Source organism: Phodopus roborovskii, unplaced genomic scaffold (genome assembly GCF_943737965.1).
Source record: "Phodopus roborovskii unplaced genomic scaffold, PHOROB, whole genome shotgun sequence".
Lineage (NCBI taxonomy): Eukaryota > Metazoa > Chordata > Mammalia > Rodentia > Cricetidae > Phodopus > Phodopus roborovskii.
The window spans coordinates 26,600,153-26,615,537 of NW_026126470.1; positions in this window are offsets into that span (position 1 = coordinate 26,600,153).

Here is a 15,385-nt window from a genome sequence, read left to right on the forward strand (position 1 = left end):
ACACCATCCCAGGACACAAAGTTTCGGCTTGTCTACTGGGCTACAAAACATGTATATCAGATTTTTATTCTAGCTTGTTGAGATATAAGCTTGATTCCTGTTAATGGCAGAATAGCAATACAGGTCCGTTAAGAGAAAATTCCTTATGGCCAAGAAAACAGGTCAATCACACGGCAAAGGGCAAGCTAATCTACAAGTCATGCTGAAAAGGTAAGTAGATAATGCGTCTTTTAAGGTGATACTACACTTTTCTAGATTTCTCAGGGCCTGTAACCCTTCCTTCTTCCTCCTTCTGTGCAAGCTCTCCGGAGCACTCTGGCCTTTCTCTCTCTGTCTCTAGAGCCTCCCTCCCACCATGGCGATGTTAGTCCTCTATGTGTCTGCTAATTAAGGAAATGCCCTACAGCTGAATCTTATGGATGCATTTTCTCAATTGAGGCCCCTTTCTTTCAGATAACTGGCTTTATGTCCAGCTGACATAAAGCCAGGACACAGGGACAACAGGCTCTTCTAACCTCCATGTCCATGAAATTCAGGTTTCTGTGCATTTCCTAGAGAACATCTCCCAGAGAAATCAGCCATGAGCACCAAAAGAAAACAGAGGTTACCAAAGGCCCAGAGCCTGAAACCACCAGGGCTCTGTGTTCCAGAGAAGAAACAAACAGACAAAATTAAAATACACACACCATGTTTCCAAAGGTAAAGGTCCTCGATGAAGGTTATAGGCATCCTTGGTGGGTGGGGTTAAGGAGGAAACTGTTCTCACTCAGAGGGTCTGTAAAAAGGCCTTTCTCTCTCAGAGGGTCTGCAACGGAGCCCAGAACGCATACATACTTCCAGCAAACTGTCTGATGCCAACACGGGACATGCTGTAAGATCCCCTGAATTGGACCAAGATACTCTTAATTGCAGGGGAGGCCTTCATCCCAGTATGCCAGGACCAGTACAGACCCAGAGCTCAGGACTATCAGGGATAATTGAGGTGTTTTTAACCTGTTTTTATTGCACTTACTAAAATGAGCACACAATTCACAAGTGATGATCGGGACAGCTTACATCACTAAATCTCACCACAGTTGAATATGCACACTCTTTTTCCTTGGCCAGATCCCTGTGAAAACAGGGATCCCCAATAAACACAGAACAAAAATGGCATGAACCTGATACCCTCCTCCGTTTTACATGTGGAATCTCTGCATTATATAGATCCAAACATTGTCTGTTGCTCCAGGCTAATAGGCAGAAAAAGAAGAAACAGAGAAGACACGCCTAGTATTCTGTCTGGTAAAAGACAGACTCCCTCCCCGGAATCCACTTCTATAGTCTCTACTCCATCTCTCCTCTTCTTCCACAAGCCAAGAGCTCCAGGTTTGTAAAGGACCTTCCCACAACAGTGGGCTCCTCCTTCCCAGCCACACCCTCCGACCAGTTTGTGAGAAAGCTTGAAGAACAGAGGCAAAAATAAATAAATAAATAAATAAATAAATAAATAAATAAATAAATAAACAAATCTTTCCACCTGTCTAGACGGGAGGGCGTCCCAGCATGAACAACTTGAGAGAGAAGGCAAAGCGCTCTCTGGGGAAACAGGAGGGACAGAGGTTAGGACGTAAAGGACAGACCCATATCCCTGCAACATCCTCCCGCCTAAGAGCAGAAATACAATGCGTGGGGTGGCAATGCACGCTGGGAAGGACTTGGTGGGTAAGCTGTAACTCACAGCTGGGAAGGACTTGGTGGGTAAGCTAAGCTGTAGGAGGCCTTAAGTGCTGGATCACGGGACCAGATTTTAATTCACCTCAGTCCCTCCTGTCACTGGGGAGTGACAGTGCTCTGATCAGATCTACATGGAGGAAACAAATGACACCCTGCCTCCCTGATTTAAAAAAAAGAAATCCTGCCAGATGAAGTTTCCAAGGAAACACTCATCACACGCTAACATTTATGTGAGTGTGGATTCACCTAACATTAGACTGAGTTTCCCCCCCCACCCCGTTCTTCCCTTCTGAGTCTCTTTGGCCTGGCCTGCATTCTCAAACAGCATAAGGTAGGTAGATAAGCACTGGAAGCTGCAACTGTTGGAGGAATTGCCAAGAGAGCAAACAAGTCTTCCAGACCTGACCTTGGCCTCTAGAAAACAAGTCTTCCAGACCCTTTATCAGTTTTAGTGATTGGTCTCATTAGAAGCTTTACATAAGAACTAAATTTACTTTGCTCTTTAAAACCAAAACCTTCCGAAATGTGCTGCAATCCCAAATTAACATCCAAGCCATCAGAGGATGCAAACTGCATGTAAGGAGAAAGAAAGCAAATGTGTCTGTTTTGCTGCTGGCAAACACAACCTCTGGAAATAGACTGAGCTGATTGCTACATCAGCTGCAACCGTGTCTTACAGTCCATTCTTGCCATGAACACATACGGTAAAGCACACCAAACTCTGAAAAAAAACTCAGCCTTTCTTTTAGAACAGTTTGTCAAAACATAAGAAAAGGCAGCAAATATTAATTAATTAATAAATAAATAAGGAGGGCGCTGATACCCACAGCTGGGAAGAGGGACTTCAATTACGCTTTAGGACGAAGGTGATAATTGACTTATATTCTCAATTGACACGTGATGACTGGCAAAGTGCCAGGGAATGTTCTATTCCTTAGATGTGAAATCACTGGTAACTGGAGTTTGTAACTGCCCAAACCTTTCCAATTTTTTTTCTTAAAAACATTTAACATTAACGAATTCTATAAAATAAAATTTTATATGACCTCTATATTCAGCCAGGATAAATAAGGGTCAGATGCAGAGCCCTGCAGGAGACAGTTAAGACTGGACACAATCTAGGACAGAATTCCTTTCAGACACTGAACAACCTGTAGCCCAGGATAGTGGTCGCTGGCAGACAGGAAACAAAGGAGATAAGGCCTGAATTGAGCCAGTATCCTCACTGCTAGGACTTGGGGCTGAGAGGTGAGAAGGGACATCCGAGCAGAACCCTGTGTCGGTCCAGAGTCATGTGGTTGGAGCTAAAATCAACAGCTGGCCACCCTGCATGTGACAGCTGCATGGTGAAGACATTTCAAAGCGCGGCCACCTTGGGATCCGGTGTTCCATTGCCGGGCCCCGCTTCCTAGCTTAAGTAGTCAATGTCCACCTAACTACAGCAGTAGTTCATGGACTCAGAGTCCGTGGGGTCTGCTCCACATCCTCTCCTAATTGTACCAGCATCATACGGACAGGCTCTGCATGACAACCAGGACTCCCCAGACAAGACACTGAGCAGGCACTGCTGTGACTTCTGGGTTAACGGACTGCCCTTCCTTATTCTCTGCCAAGTCCCAGGGAGGAGAGTTTCCCTGACAAGCGGCTTCTAGCCTGGCACACAGTGGGGAACGGCTGAATTATTTATATTTATTCCTTACATTATACTGTAGTTAGATCCTGCTAAACCAATCACAAGTCTAAAATATCCTAGGCCAGAGAGATGGCTCTGCAGGTAAAGGTGCTTGCTGCCCAGCCTGGGGACCTGAGTTCTAATCCCTGGCAACCACATAGCGGGAGTAGAGAACTGGGCTCTCTGACCACGCCCACACTGTAGCAGGTGCTCACCTATAAACTCACACAGGCACCCACAAAATAAATACAAGCTTTAAGATGTAGTAAGTCAAGAACACATTAAGTTGAAAATGCACTTCACTCCCCCATTTACCAGATAGTGTCGCTTAGCAACACAACATGCTGCGCGGACTACCAGCTGTTTCCTCTTGTGACTGTGGGCCTAATTGGGAACCACAGCTCACTGCCACTGCTCAGAATCCTGAGAGAAATTCAGATGGAGTGTTGCCTGTGCATGCCCATAGAGATGGATGACTCCATCTTGGCACAAGGGCAGAGAGTTCAAAGCTGTCAGCAAGTCACAAGACCTAAAGGTCAAAGGTGTGGCTACAGAAGGATGGTCAGGCTGTCTTAGTCTAAATGACAACAGACCTGAATCTGAGGCGTGGCGACTCCTGACCTCAAGGCTAGGGAAGGAGAAGTTGGAGCTGAGGTGTGGTTATTGAACCCTTGGAATGAATGAGGAAGAAAAGTCTGTTTGTTCCACATACATGATACCGTGTTCCCCTTTTTGGTTATGATTTATAAGAGTGGTGAAAAATAAACTCGTGGCATTTCAGTATTGACTGATCTCCTAACCTTTATTCTCCTCTCTCTCTCTCTCTCTCTCTCTCTCTCTCATTTATAGCTAGCCTTTCCCTCATCCACACTCCCCTACCCAGGTACAGAATTGGGCCTGCTCAGCCGGCTTCGATTGCAGCTCCACAAAGACCGCTCCCGACAGTTGCCAGCTTGGGAAAAGGAGCAGACTCAAAACCCCAAGTATGTATGATTCCTACTGGATCTCTAATATTTGTTGACTATCATCAAGTAAAAAACAAAAACAAAAAAAAAAAAATTGCTAACCCAGAACCACCAAAGGCCAGGACCATCTATAATTGGTAAATGAACCAAGTGCCCTGGCTAAAAGAACAAATCTTCCTTTCTGAATTCACTCACTCTTCATATGTAGACCAACCTGAGAAGACGTTCATGGAAAATGACCCCCAAAGGTCCCAAGAACATGGAGGTAATCGATTAAGCCTCCCACTCCAGTGTAAAATCAGCTCTTCAACATAATTCACCTGATGCCATGTCCAAGGAAAAGTGCTGTGTGGTGGGGGTGTTGTCTGCCATGATTTGGAGAAGAGTAATACAACAGTTGGCCTTGAGTTAGCATAGTCAAAGGCCGGGGTCAGGCTAGTTTTATAGGGTAGAGGTTTCAGGTTGGATCAGCGATCAAACATTTGCCTACCATGTATCAGGCCCTGAGTTTAATGCAGGCACACACCAACAAAAGGAAAAACAGAAATTAGAGCAAAGGCTCATTTAGCTCTATTTAGTTCTATTGTTCTGGAGACCAAGATATGGGAGACCCATTGGTTTGGTCCCTTATAATCACATCGGAACCCTGACATGAGGAAGTAACCACAACTCAATCCAGGAATTAGAATGTATATAATATAACATAAAATAATCCACAGGTATGCCCAATCAATGTAAAGACAACCTACCTACGAATTATAGCTCACACATCACCTTCCCAAAGAGCCACCGTGGAAATAAGCTCTCACTGCATGAGCCACTGCAGAACAAACAGCCACCCAAGTCATGCTCATTAACTCCCAAGAAACAGCTGACCGGAAAAGGGGGGCTGGAATCATGACATTGCATCAGTGATACCCAACACCACCTTCTCTTGACCTCGGAAGAAGAGCACCATAGACCTTCACTGCGTCCAATTATTTTAAGATAATTCTCATGGATAATAGCCCATGAAAAGATCCCCCAAAGAAACTGCCGCTGACAGGTCATTAATATGCATTTTATCTGCGTGCACAGTGCACCGTCAAAGGGAAGGAGAAAAACAGCTGGCTTTACCCACATCCCCACAAAGCTGGCAGTCGAGCACTAACCCAGAAGCCACAGTTACCACGCGGGAGAGCGAGGGTAGTTTCCTCTACATTTACCCCATGTGTAAGGAGAGAACGGGGTGCCTCTCTCCCCAAAGCACTACCTGTCCGAGAAAGCAACGGCCAACGCAGAACCAGTCAGACCCGAAACACCCATCACTCTGTCCACAGGGAGGTGAACATGTGCAACACTCTTGTAGCTACCTAAGTTCTCTGTACCTCAGTTTATCTCTGAGCATAAAACGGCAGTAAGTGTTCTACTATCTGAGCCACGTTCAGTGTAGCATCCACCAGCCTGTGCCATAATATCTGTCCGTAGCTTAGCAACAGACAGTGCTGAGTCAGAAGCTTAACAAAAGTCTCATGCAAAGGCTGAGTAGTGAGGGTCCGGTACTACTTCCCCTTTGCCTGCAATGTGCTCAAATCCTATCCGCCGTGGTCCAAACCATTCTAAGTCCCGTGGAAACAAGGAACCCTGGTGAGCGCATTACTGGCCTTCCTCCCTCACCATCCCACAAGTCTGCACACAGCCACTCCTGGGACCACATAAGCCAAATCCAGATCCCACAGTGTGGCAGGAAAGAACCAGCTCCCCAGTGTTGTCCTCTGAGCGCCACACACAGTGGCAAGCATGGATCTACACGTGATCACACGCACATACACACACACAAATCAATCAATCAATAATCAATTAATTTAAAAGCGAGTAACAGGTGGAGCATGGTGGCGCAGGCCTTTAATCCCACACTCAGGAGGCAGAGAGGTAGATCTCTGTGAGTTCAAAGGACAACCTGGTCTATAGAGCTAGTTCCAAGACAGCAGTATCTACAGGGAAACCCTATCTCGGGGCGTGGGGAGGGGAGGAGGGAGTAATAGATGCTAATAGAGCTGCCCTGGTTCCAGATAAATGCTTCTAAGTAGAGAAACTTTAGAAGAGCTTAATGTTTTCAATAGATTGCAACAGACAGATGACATCACCAACGCCCACAGAGGACAGAACTGAGAAAAGAGACATTGATGCATTCTAATTCGCGGAACCTCACAAGGCACCCAGGGATGAGGCACCGTAGGGCCATCAAGATTCTGTTAAAGGTGAGTGAGATACTCACTGTACTACAGAAGCAGAAACATGCAACATGATGACCCTGGTGCCACCAACCCCCAAAGCACCCTGCACAAGTCCCCACACTTATGCAAACTCAGGATAAGGAAAGAAGATTGGATGTGATTTGTTTGTTTGACTTCTCTTTTCTGTATGGAAGGAGCTCCTCAATATTTTTTTCCAGGGCTTAAAAAAAAAAAAAAAAATCGGCATGCCATGTGCAGGGAGCATCACACTTGAAGGGACATTTGGCAAACATGACACAAAAGACTGTCCTCAGTATTACATAATCTCTGAACCACAAACACATGTGCAAGGTTCATAAAATGAACAGCGCTGTAGCCTATACTCCCCAGTCTCTAGAGAATAGAAACATGTTCCTATGGCTCATCTCTAGGTAAGGGAACGCACGCGCGCGCGCACACATACACACACACTGTATATGGTGAACTGGGAAAGCACAGATTAGAGATGGCAGAGCCACAATGTGGAAAGAGCCTGGGTTCCAAAATTGCCATTTAGGAGACAACTTGATATAGAAAAGAAATAAATTTTTGTTTAGTTAAGCCAATATATGTGGAGTTTGATTTAGGAGTCAGTCTTTCCTAATAAACAGACTGGCTGCTACTTTGGACATACCAAAGAAGAACATATATTTTCCTATTAAGAAAATAATTTATTCTGAAAGACAGAATTAAATAAAAGTAAAATACAGGTAGGTACTTTGATTGTGGAGATTGGCGATTAGCTCAGTTCTGAATCCAGCGAGAGTAAGTGTGGATTTACAGACAAGGGACAGGGTACAGGGAATTACTAAAAGGAAATGTCAAGAGTCACAGGACTGTGGTGGGTTGAAAGAAAATGGCGCTATTGGGAGGCGTGGTCTTGTTGGAGGAAGTATGTCACTGTGGGGGCGGGCTTCCTTCAGTGTGACAGTCAGTTGACTTCCTGTTGCCAAGATGAAGCATAGCACCCTCAGCTCCAGCACCACATCTGCCTGCGTATCACCATGCTGAAAGTGTAAGCGAGCCACCTCAGTTAACTAAATGTGTCCTTTATAAGAGTTGCCGTGGCTGTGGTGCCTCTTCACGGCAATGAAAACCCTAGGTAAGACAAGGACTCTTGCTCAAGTGGCCTAACTTCTATGAGGAATAGCTAAAATCTGCCCACACTTAAAGGTAAAAAAATGAGGGATGAGCAACTTGATCAGCTACCAGGGAGAGTAGAATGGGCAACACTGCAGGACTCTTTGCTAAGCCTGGGACAGGGCGGGCAAAGAGAGGCTGGGTCAAAGCCAAAGTCTACTGGCAAAGAGTCAAAAAGGAGTTTGATTCCAGCGTGGTCAAGGCTAGAATCTTCGTGAGACGGGGCCCTGAGAATCCTCAGACGTATCTCATACATACCTGCTCGTCACAGTTAACGAAAAAAGACAATTGCCTAAGAAATGGAAGACATGGTCTTTCATCTCACAGCAGTAATGGAATAGGAAAGGGGAGAAAAGCTGGAAGAGAATGGGAAGCACACGGCCAGGCCTGTATTACCCTAACTACTACTGGTCATTAGAAATAAGTAGGCCTCCTCATAACAAGCAAGAGAAAATTAACTGGATTCCGGGGCCTGCTCCACAGATACTATGAAGCCAGGAGAAGTGGAGAGAACTAATCTCACAGCAATGACCTTGGAGAGCCAAAGCCATGTACGCCACAGCACACAGAGCTCTTTGAAACTGGCTGCTGCCTCGTCACTGTGATTTGGGATTGTGTTTTTCAAATACTATTCTAAAATTTAGTAGTGGGGGAACAGGCATGAGCCAAAGCACACACGTGGAAGTCAGAAGATAATGATGCGGGTTCAATTCTCTCCTTCCCCTTTAACATGGGTTCCAGGAGCCAAACTCAGGCCATCAGGCTTACACAGCAAGCACCTTTACCCACCTTGCCATCTCGCCAACCCAAAGGGCCAATTTAAGTACTGCCATAGAAATCACATTCAAGAGAGGGATGGAGAGATGGCTTGGCGGTTAAGAGCACTGACTGTTCTCCCAGAGGACCCAGGTTCAATTCCCAGCACCCACATGGTAGCTCACAACTGTGTGTAACTACAGTTCCAGGGAACCCGACACCCTTACACAGGCAAAACACCAATGCACAATGAATAAATAATTTTGAAAAGAAGAATCATATTCAAGCTGGAGAAATGACTAATAGAGGAACTCCTGTGGCAAACCTCACTTGCTGAAAAGACAGAACTGAGCCCTGAAACTTGACCTGTGAACTCTACATGTTGCCCATGGTGTGCACTGGTATGTACGTATGTACACGCACAGATACACACATACATACCTGACCCACCCCACAAACTACTGCAACAAGCATATGACAGCAGACTCCTGTGGTCCATCAGCTCTCGAGCAATCATTTTCCATAGCTGTGGTTTTTATAATGAGCCTTCAACTATAGTGGCTTTCCAAATTTTCATTCCCCAGGAAGCGAAGTTTCCCTATCCCCATTTTGGAATGCCCTAAAAACTGGGATTTGAAATTCATTGTATGCAACATAAATCTGACTGGTTACATAATAGAAAACATCAGACAGTGCTGGCTCCCATTCAAGTCATTTAGAACAGACTTCATAAAAGCTGGACCTCACGGGATGCGGCCTCCCACAAGCCAAAAAGAGCCAAGGCCAAACCGCAGGCCCTCTAAGCCGTTCATCCTCGGGCCCTCCTCGGTCTCCAGTGAACAAAGCCAGAAGAATCGAAATTGATGAGATTTCATTACATGAGAAACTTCATGAAAATCAGTTCTGACCTCTGCTGCTCCCGGCAACCAGACCTGTTGTTTATATGAAGGGCACTAAAGAAAATCTGTCCCATGGCAGTCACAACAGCAGTCAGCCCACACCTCTAATGCACGCTTGAATGTGGTACTAAAGATATTTCATTTTCCCTGGCTTTGCTGTTGTGGACAGAGTAGAGCCGAGTGAGTCTGCGGCCGCACAAGAAAACAGCAACTGGAAGAGTTTCCTGCTTTAAAATGCATCCATAAAATCCCACTAAAGTTTCCTACACATTCTTATTGTGTTATATTTCAAAGAAGGAATGACATATCTCAAGGAACATGATGGCTTAAAAGCATAAAGTTCCTCATCTGACAAATTCCATAGTTGTGCTCTGGAGATTTAAAGAAAAAAAACATGGTAAAAGTGACTAATTACTATAATATTAATTTCATATTTTATCCTCCCTGTCAGCCTGAGGAAGGGGTACTGGACTCTGCCATCACATCAGCAGACAGAGATGGGGAGTCAGCTCAACGGGTCTGTAGCTGAAACCCCCACACCACCACCAACTCAGCATCCTCTCTAAGAAGCAAGGAGACAGACAGACAGACATACTACAGGCAACTTCAAGCTCAGCAAGGAGTAGGGCGTGTTTCTGTGCGAAATGTCACCAACCGCAGGAAGGAACCTCAAATGTCACAAGCCACTAAGAAAGATCTGCACTGATAATAAATCTCAATCTAGACCATGATAGTAAGGCTAAAAGCCTAACTTCTGTTTTAGTGTGTGAGGGGATACTTATTCATTGTGTGTTTGTTGTTTCCTGTAAAAAGAAGAATCCGGAATCACTTTATACTGTGCTGCTATTGGCTTTAGCATTCTGTACACTGTTTATTGAAGAGTGAAGAGTCTCCTAGAATGTCCTGGGGGGGGGGGGTCAAAGACAGGGTTTCTTTGTATAGCCTTGGCTGTCCTGGAACTGGCTCTGTAGACCAGGCTGGCTTTGAACTCACAGAGATCCACCTGCCTCTGTCTCCTGACTAAAGGGATGCACCAGCTTCTAGTATATTCTTTATCTTTCAATAATATTACATTTTCACGGAGCAAAGTTCTCTCCAAAGGGCTCCTTCACATGACATACAACTTTGTTGAAGATGATCGGGCAAATATGGAAAGTTTTAGGTATCCCCTACCTATCCTTTAGTAACTGGATATAACTTCATCAAAGCAGGGCTGGAGAAATGGCTCAGCACTGGCTCCTCTTCAGGAGGTCCTGAGTTCAATCCCCAGCAACCACATGGTGGCTCACAGATGTCTGTAATGCGACCTGATTCCCTCTCCAGGTGTGCAAATGCTCCCTCCTCCCATCATAGGCCATGTGGCCAAAATCTCAGTCCACCCCGGCATCACCCAAAGACCCTTCTGGGGAAGCCTAGAATATCTCAATTCCTTGCAAAATCCAAAGAGCAATTTAAGACCACCATCTGTAGTGAGATAGTCCTTCTGTGGCACTGACCACGCCCATTGGGGGGTGGAGCCATGGGCGGAAGTGACCTGTGGAAGGAAGTTGGAGGGAGAGCAGGGAGGGGGGTGGGGGGAAGCCGGGAAAAGCTCTTGCTGGTGTGACTCGGACAGGAGAGGATCGGGTTGAATTTCCTGGTGTTCATCTGCCTAGGTTGTAAGTTATTTCTCCCTGAATAAACATCTATTCGGTCTATTTGTTTATCCTGATCCTTATTTAACTACAATATCTGGTGTCAGAAGCGGGATTAGGATTTTCACAGGACCTGGGTTTCACCCAGGCGGCAGATGCCGCTCCGGACCTGAGAAGGCACTCACCACTTCTCATTATTTGTCCATTTCCGCACGAGATTTTGCATTCGCGCAGAGCCACTCGGCACCCGCCCTGCTTGCGCATTTTCCTGACCTTAGTCTTGTGTTCCCAGCAATTCCACAAGTCTCTTTTTAACAAAATTTCGCTTGCCATAGTTTGTTAAGAGCTATTCTACAGGGACCGGAATCAGAAGGATCGTCTCGTCTGCTGCTGGACGATATTTGGCCGTACACTTCTAGGCAGAACCGGGATCAGACGGGCCTCGGCGGCTAGGCGCTATTTGGTGGCACACCTCCAGGCATAACTACCACAAGCTGAGATCTACAACTAAAAGCATCAAAGTTCCAGGACAGCAGAATTACACCTAAGGTAATTGTAACATCCTTTGCAATTTAAGCTGATATAAAATCTGAGATCAATTGTTCCATAACTATGGCAGATAATTTTACAATGCAGAACTTTAGGAATTATTTTACTTCATATGTAGAAGGGATTTTAGCAGAAGAAACTTATGACTGGACCAATATGTACTTTTATTTTGTAATAGCAATGGGTTTCATCATTAACATGATATTCTTAAAGAAATGGTTTGAGATTACAGCAAACAATAAGGAACTTGTACAAACCATAGGGGACTTAGTAACAAGGATTCGAAACATTGAAAATGATAGAATTCAAAACATAGAGACAAGGATTCGAAACATTGAAAATGATAGAATTCAAAGCATAGAAAGTATAGAAAGAAAGGTTCAGAATATTGAAGATGGCGTTGGCAAGCTGACAGGTAGAATTTGTTTCATGTCAGATACTTCAATAACCAGAACAGAAACAATGCAATGCATTAATACACTAGCAGAAACAGCTCGTTCCTGGTCTGAGGAAGCTTAAGTTTAAAAAACTGGAACATCAGATAGAAAGACTAGATGATAGAATCTCTTCCATGTCTGAGGATAATGGCAAGCTAGCAGATAGTTTACATGCCATTCAGATAATATCTAAGGATGAGAAGATTAAAAACATGGAATCATTTGTAGTTGGAGAAAGTAACAAACTGACTGATGCAATGAAGTCTCTAGAAAGTTATTTGATTCAAGAAGTTCAGACACTCAAAGAAACAATGGTGAATAGATTTCAGGCTTTAGAAGACCTTCAGTCTGATACATCAGAAGAAGAACTACAGGTAACAGGGCATGAAAAAGATTTAAAATTTTCCAGACCATCTAGGGTCAAGGGAGCTTTCCCTGTATCTATTCATGAAAAGCCAGCAACGAAGAAACATCCAAAAGGTGTCGTTGCATATCAGTGAGAACCAATACGTATGAAAGATTTAAAAGGTATAAAGGAAGCAGTAGTCTCTTATGGCATGCACTCACCTTATGTGAAGCAATTAGTAGAATCATGGGCAAGGAATAACAAGGTAACCCCTAAGGATTAGGATCAATTAATATCAGCTGTCCTTGAAAACTCCTCTCAATTAGAATGGAGGGCTTTATGGAGAGAGGAAGCAAAAGCTCTTGAACTTCAGGGCTTAAAGAAAGGTTATAAATCTCCCCAAGATAAAGTTCTTGGTGAGGATCTCTATGCTGACCCAGAAACCCAAGCGGCCTATGATGAACATATCTTGTCTCTATGCAGTACAGCAGCTTTGAATGCTTGGGATAAAGTTCATGAATTAGGAGAGAGGATAGAACCCTATACCAAGATAAAGCAAGGACCTAGAGAACGCTTTAGTGTCTTTCTAGAAAGATTATCTAGGGCAGTACAATTAGAGATAGCAGATATAGATGCTAGGCGAATACTCATAGAATCTTTACTTATGAGAATGCGAATCCTCAATGCAAACAGGTGCTTTGGCCTTTAAAAATGCGATCAGCACCCTTGGATGAATGGGTCCTATATACAGGCAACATTGAGTATAATGACAATAAGACTGAAGCATGGGTAGGTGAAGCCATATCTAAAGGTCAGAGAAGACATCAAGATAACAGAGTTCCTTACTATGGACTTCGAAGCTTGGGTAGGAGAAGCCATCTCCAAAGGTTTGAAGAGATATCAACATGTCAGATGTTATAACTGTGGTAAGATAGGACATCTAAAAAGAAATTGTAGACAAAGCTTCCCTAGAATGAATCAAACAGAAGGCCTCAGCCTCCTGGGTTATGTAGAAGGTGTGGCAAAGGCAGACACTGGACAAATGAGTGTAGATCGACCAGAAACAAGCAAGGAAACCCTTTACCATCGGGAAACTCCTTGGGGGGCCTCTCGAAGGCCCCCACGTCACAGGTGGTCCAAACATTCCCAGTCACAGTGGAAGACAATCTCCCACAGGACAATTAGAAAATTCTGTGCCTATTATAAAAACTCATACCGCTCTGGATGACAAACTAGTGACGGAAGTTGAATCAAACATGACAGAAGGAAATAAAAAAACGTATATTTTGGCAAACCGCTATAGTCATAGGCCTAGATTGATAGTTAAGATGAATAATAGACTGTTTGAGGGTCTCCTGGACACAGGGGCCGATGTAACTATCATATCTAATAAATCTTGGCCTCGAAGATGGCCCCTGCATGAGGTAAATGTTCAATTCTTAGGGATTGGAACCCTGTCTCAGGTAGAACAAAGCACAGGATGGATTGAATGTATAGGACCAGAAGGACAGGGAGGAAGATTGAGACCATATGTGGCTGGTGTAGTGATAAATTTATGGGGTCGTGATCTATACAGCAATGGAATACACAGATTAACATTCCTCCAGTATTAGATAGGGACCATAGACGACCTCATGATTGTGGAAAAAATACTGTTAAGTACTATACAAGACAGAGACCAAATATCCAGGCAGTACAAAAACAGAATACAAGTGCTGAACAAACAGAGGAACCAAAAGCCCTACCTTTAAAATGGCTAACAGAGTAACCTGTTGGGGTAGGACAATGGCCTATGACCTCTGAGAAGTTAGAAGCTTTAGAAAGCCTGGTTCAGGAACAGCTAAATGCTGGACATATTGAAGAATCAACCAGCCCTTGGAATTTTGTGATCAAAAAGAAATCTGGTAAATGGAGAATGCTTACAGACCTGAGAGCCATCAATAAAGTTATCCAGCCAATGGGCTCTCTACAGCCTGGAATGCCCTTGCCTTCTTTGATACCCAAAGAATGGTCTATTATAGTTATTGATTTAAAGGATTGCTTCTTCACTATACCTTTACAAGAACAAGATAAAGAGAAATTTGCCTTCACGGTACCTAATTACAATAATTCTCAACCAGTGAAGAGATATCAATGGAAGGTTTTGCCACAGGGAATGCTAAATAGCCCCACCCTGTGCCAATATTTCGTACAAAAACCGTTAGAAATAATTCATAAACAGTTTCCACAATCCATAATCTATCATTACATGGATGATATATTGTTAGCTGACTCCAAAGGAGAAATATTAGAAAAAATGTTTGAGAAAGTAAAGGAAGTTTTACCTCGCTGGGGATTACAAATTGCACCTGAGAAAATACAAAAAGGAGAGTCTATCAACTACTTAGGATATAAAATAGGTCTACAGAAAATTAGACCACAAAAAGTACAGATCAGAAGAGATCGCTACCAGACTCTTAATGATCTTCAAAAATTACTAGGAGAGATTTCTCAACTGCAAACCATTATTGGAGTAGAAGGGCATGATTTGAAAAACCTGAAAATGGCCCTAAAAGGAGATAAGGACTTGAATAGTCCACGAATACTATCAGCTGAAGCTGAGAAGGAATTAGAATGGGTAGAAAAGAGGATACTAGAAGCACATGTGGACCATGTGGATCCAAACCTAGACTGTATTTTGGTTATATTACCATCTAGAGAATATCCTTCAGGGATTTTGATGCAGAGAGAAGATATCATATTAGAATGGATATTTCTACCACATAAACAGAATAAAAAACTAAAAACATATATAGAAAAGATCTCTGACTTGATTATAAAAGGTAAATTAAGACTTCGTCAGCTAATTGGAAGGGACCTAGCAGAAATTATAGTACCTTTAACTAATGAGGAAATTTCCTCCTTATGGAAAGATAACGAATATTGGCAGAGAGCTTGCAGTAATTTGGGAATGATTAGCAACAACTATCCCAAATCTTTCATAAAGAAAACGATTTGGATCCTTCCACGCATTGTA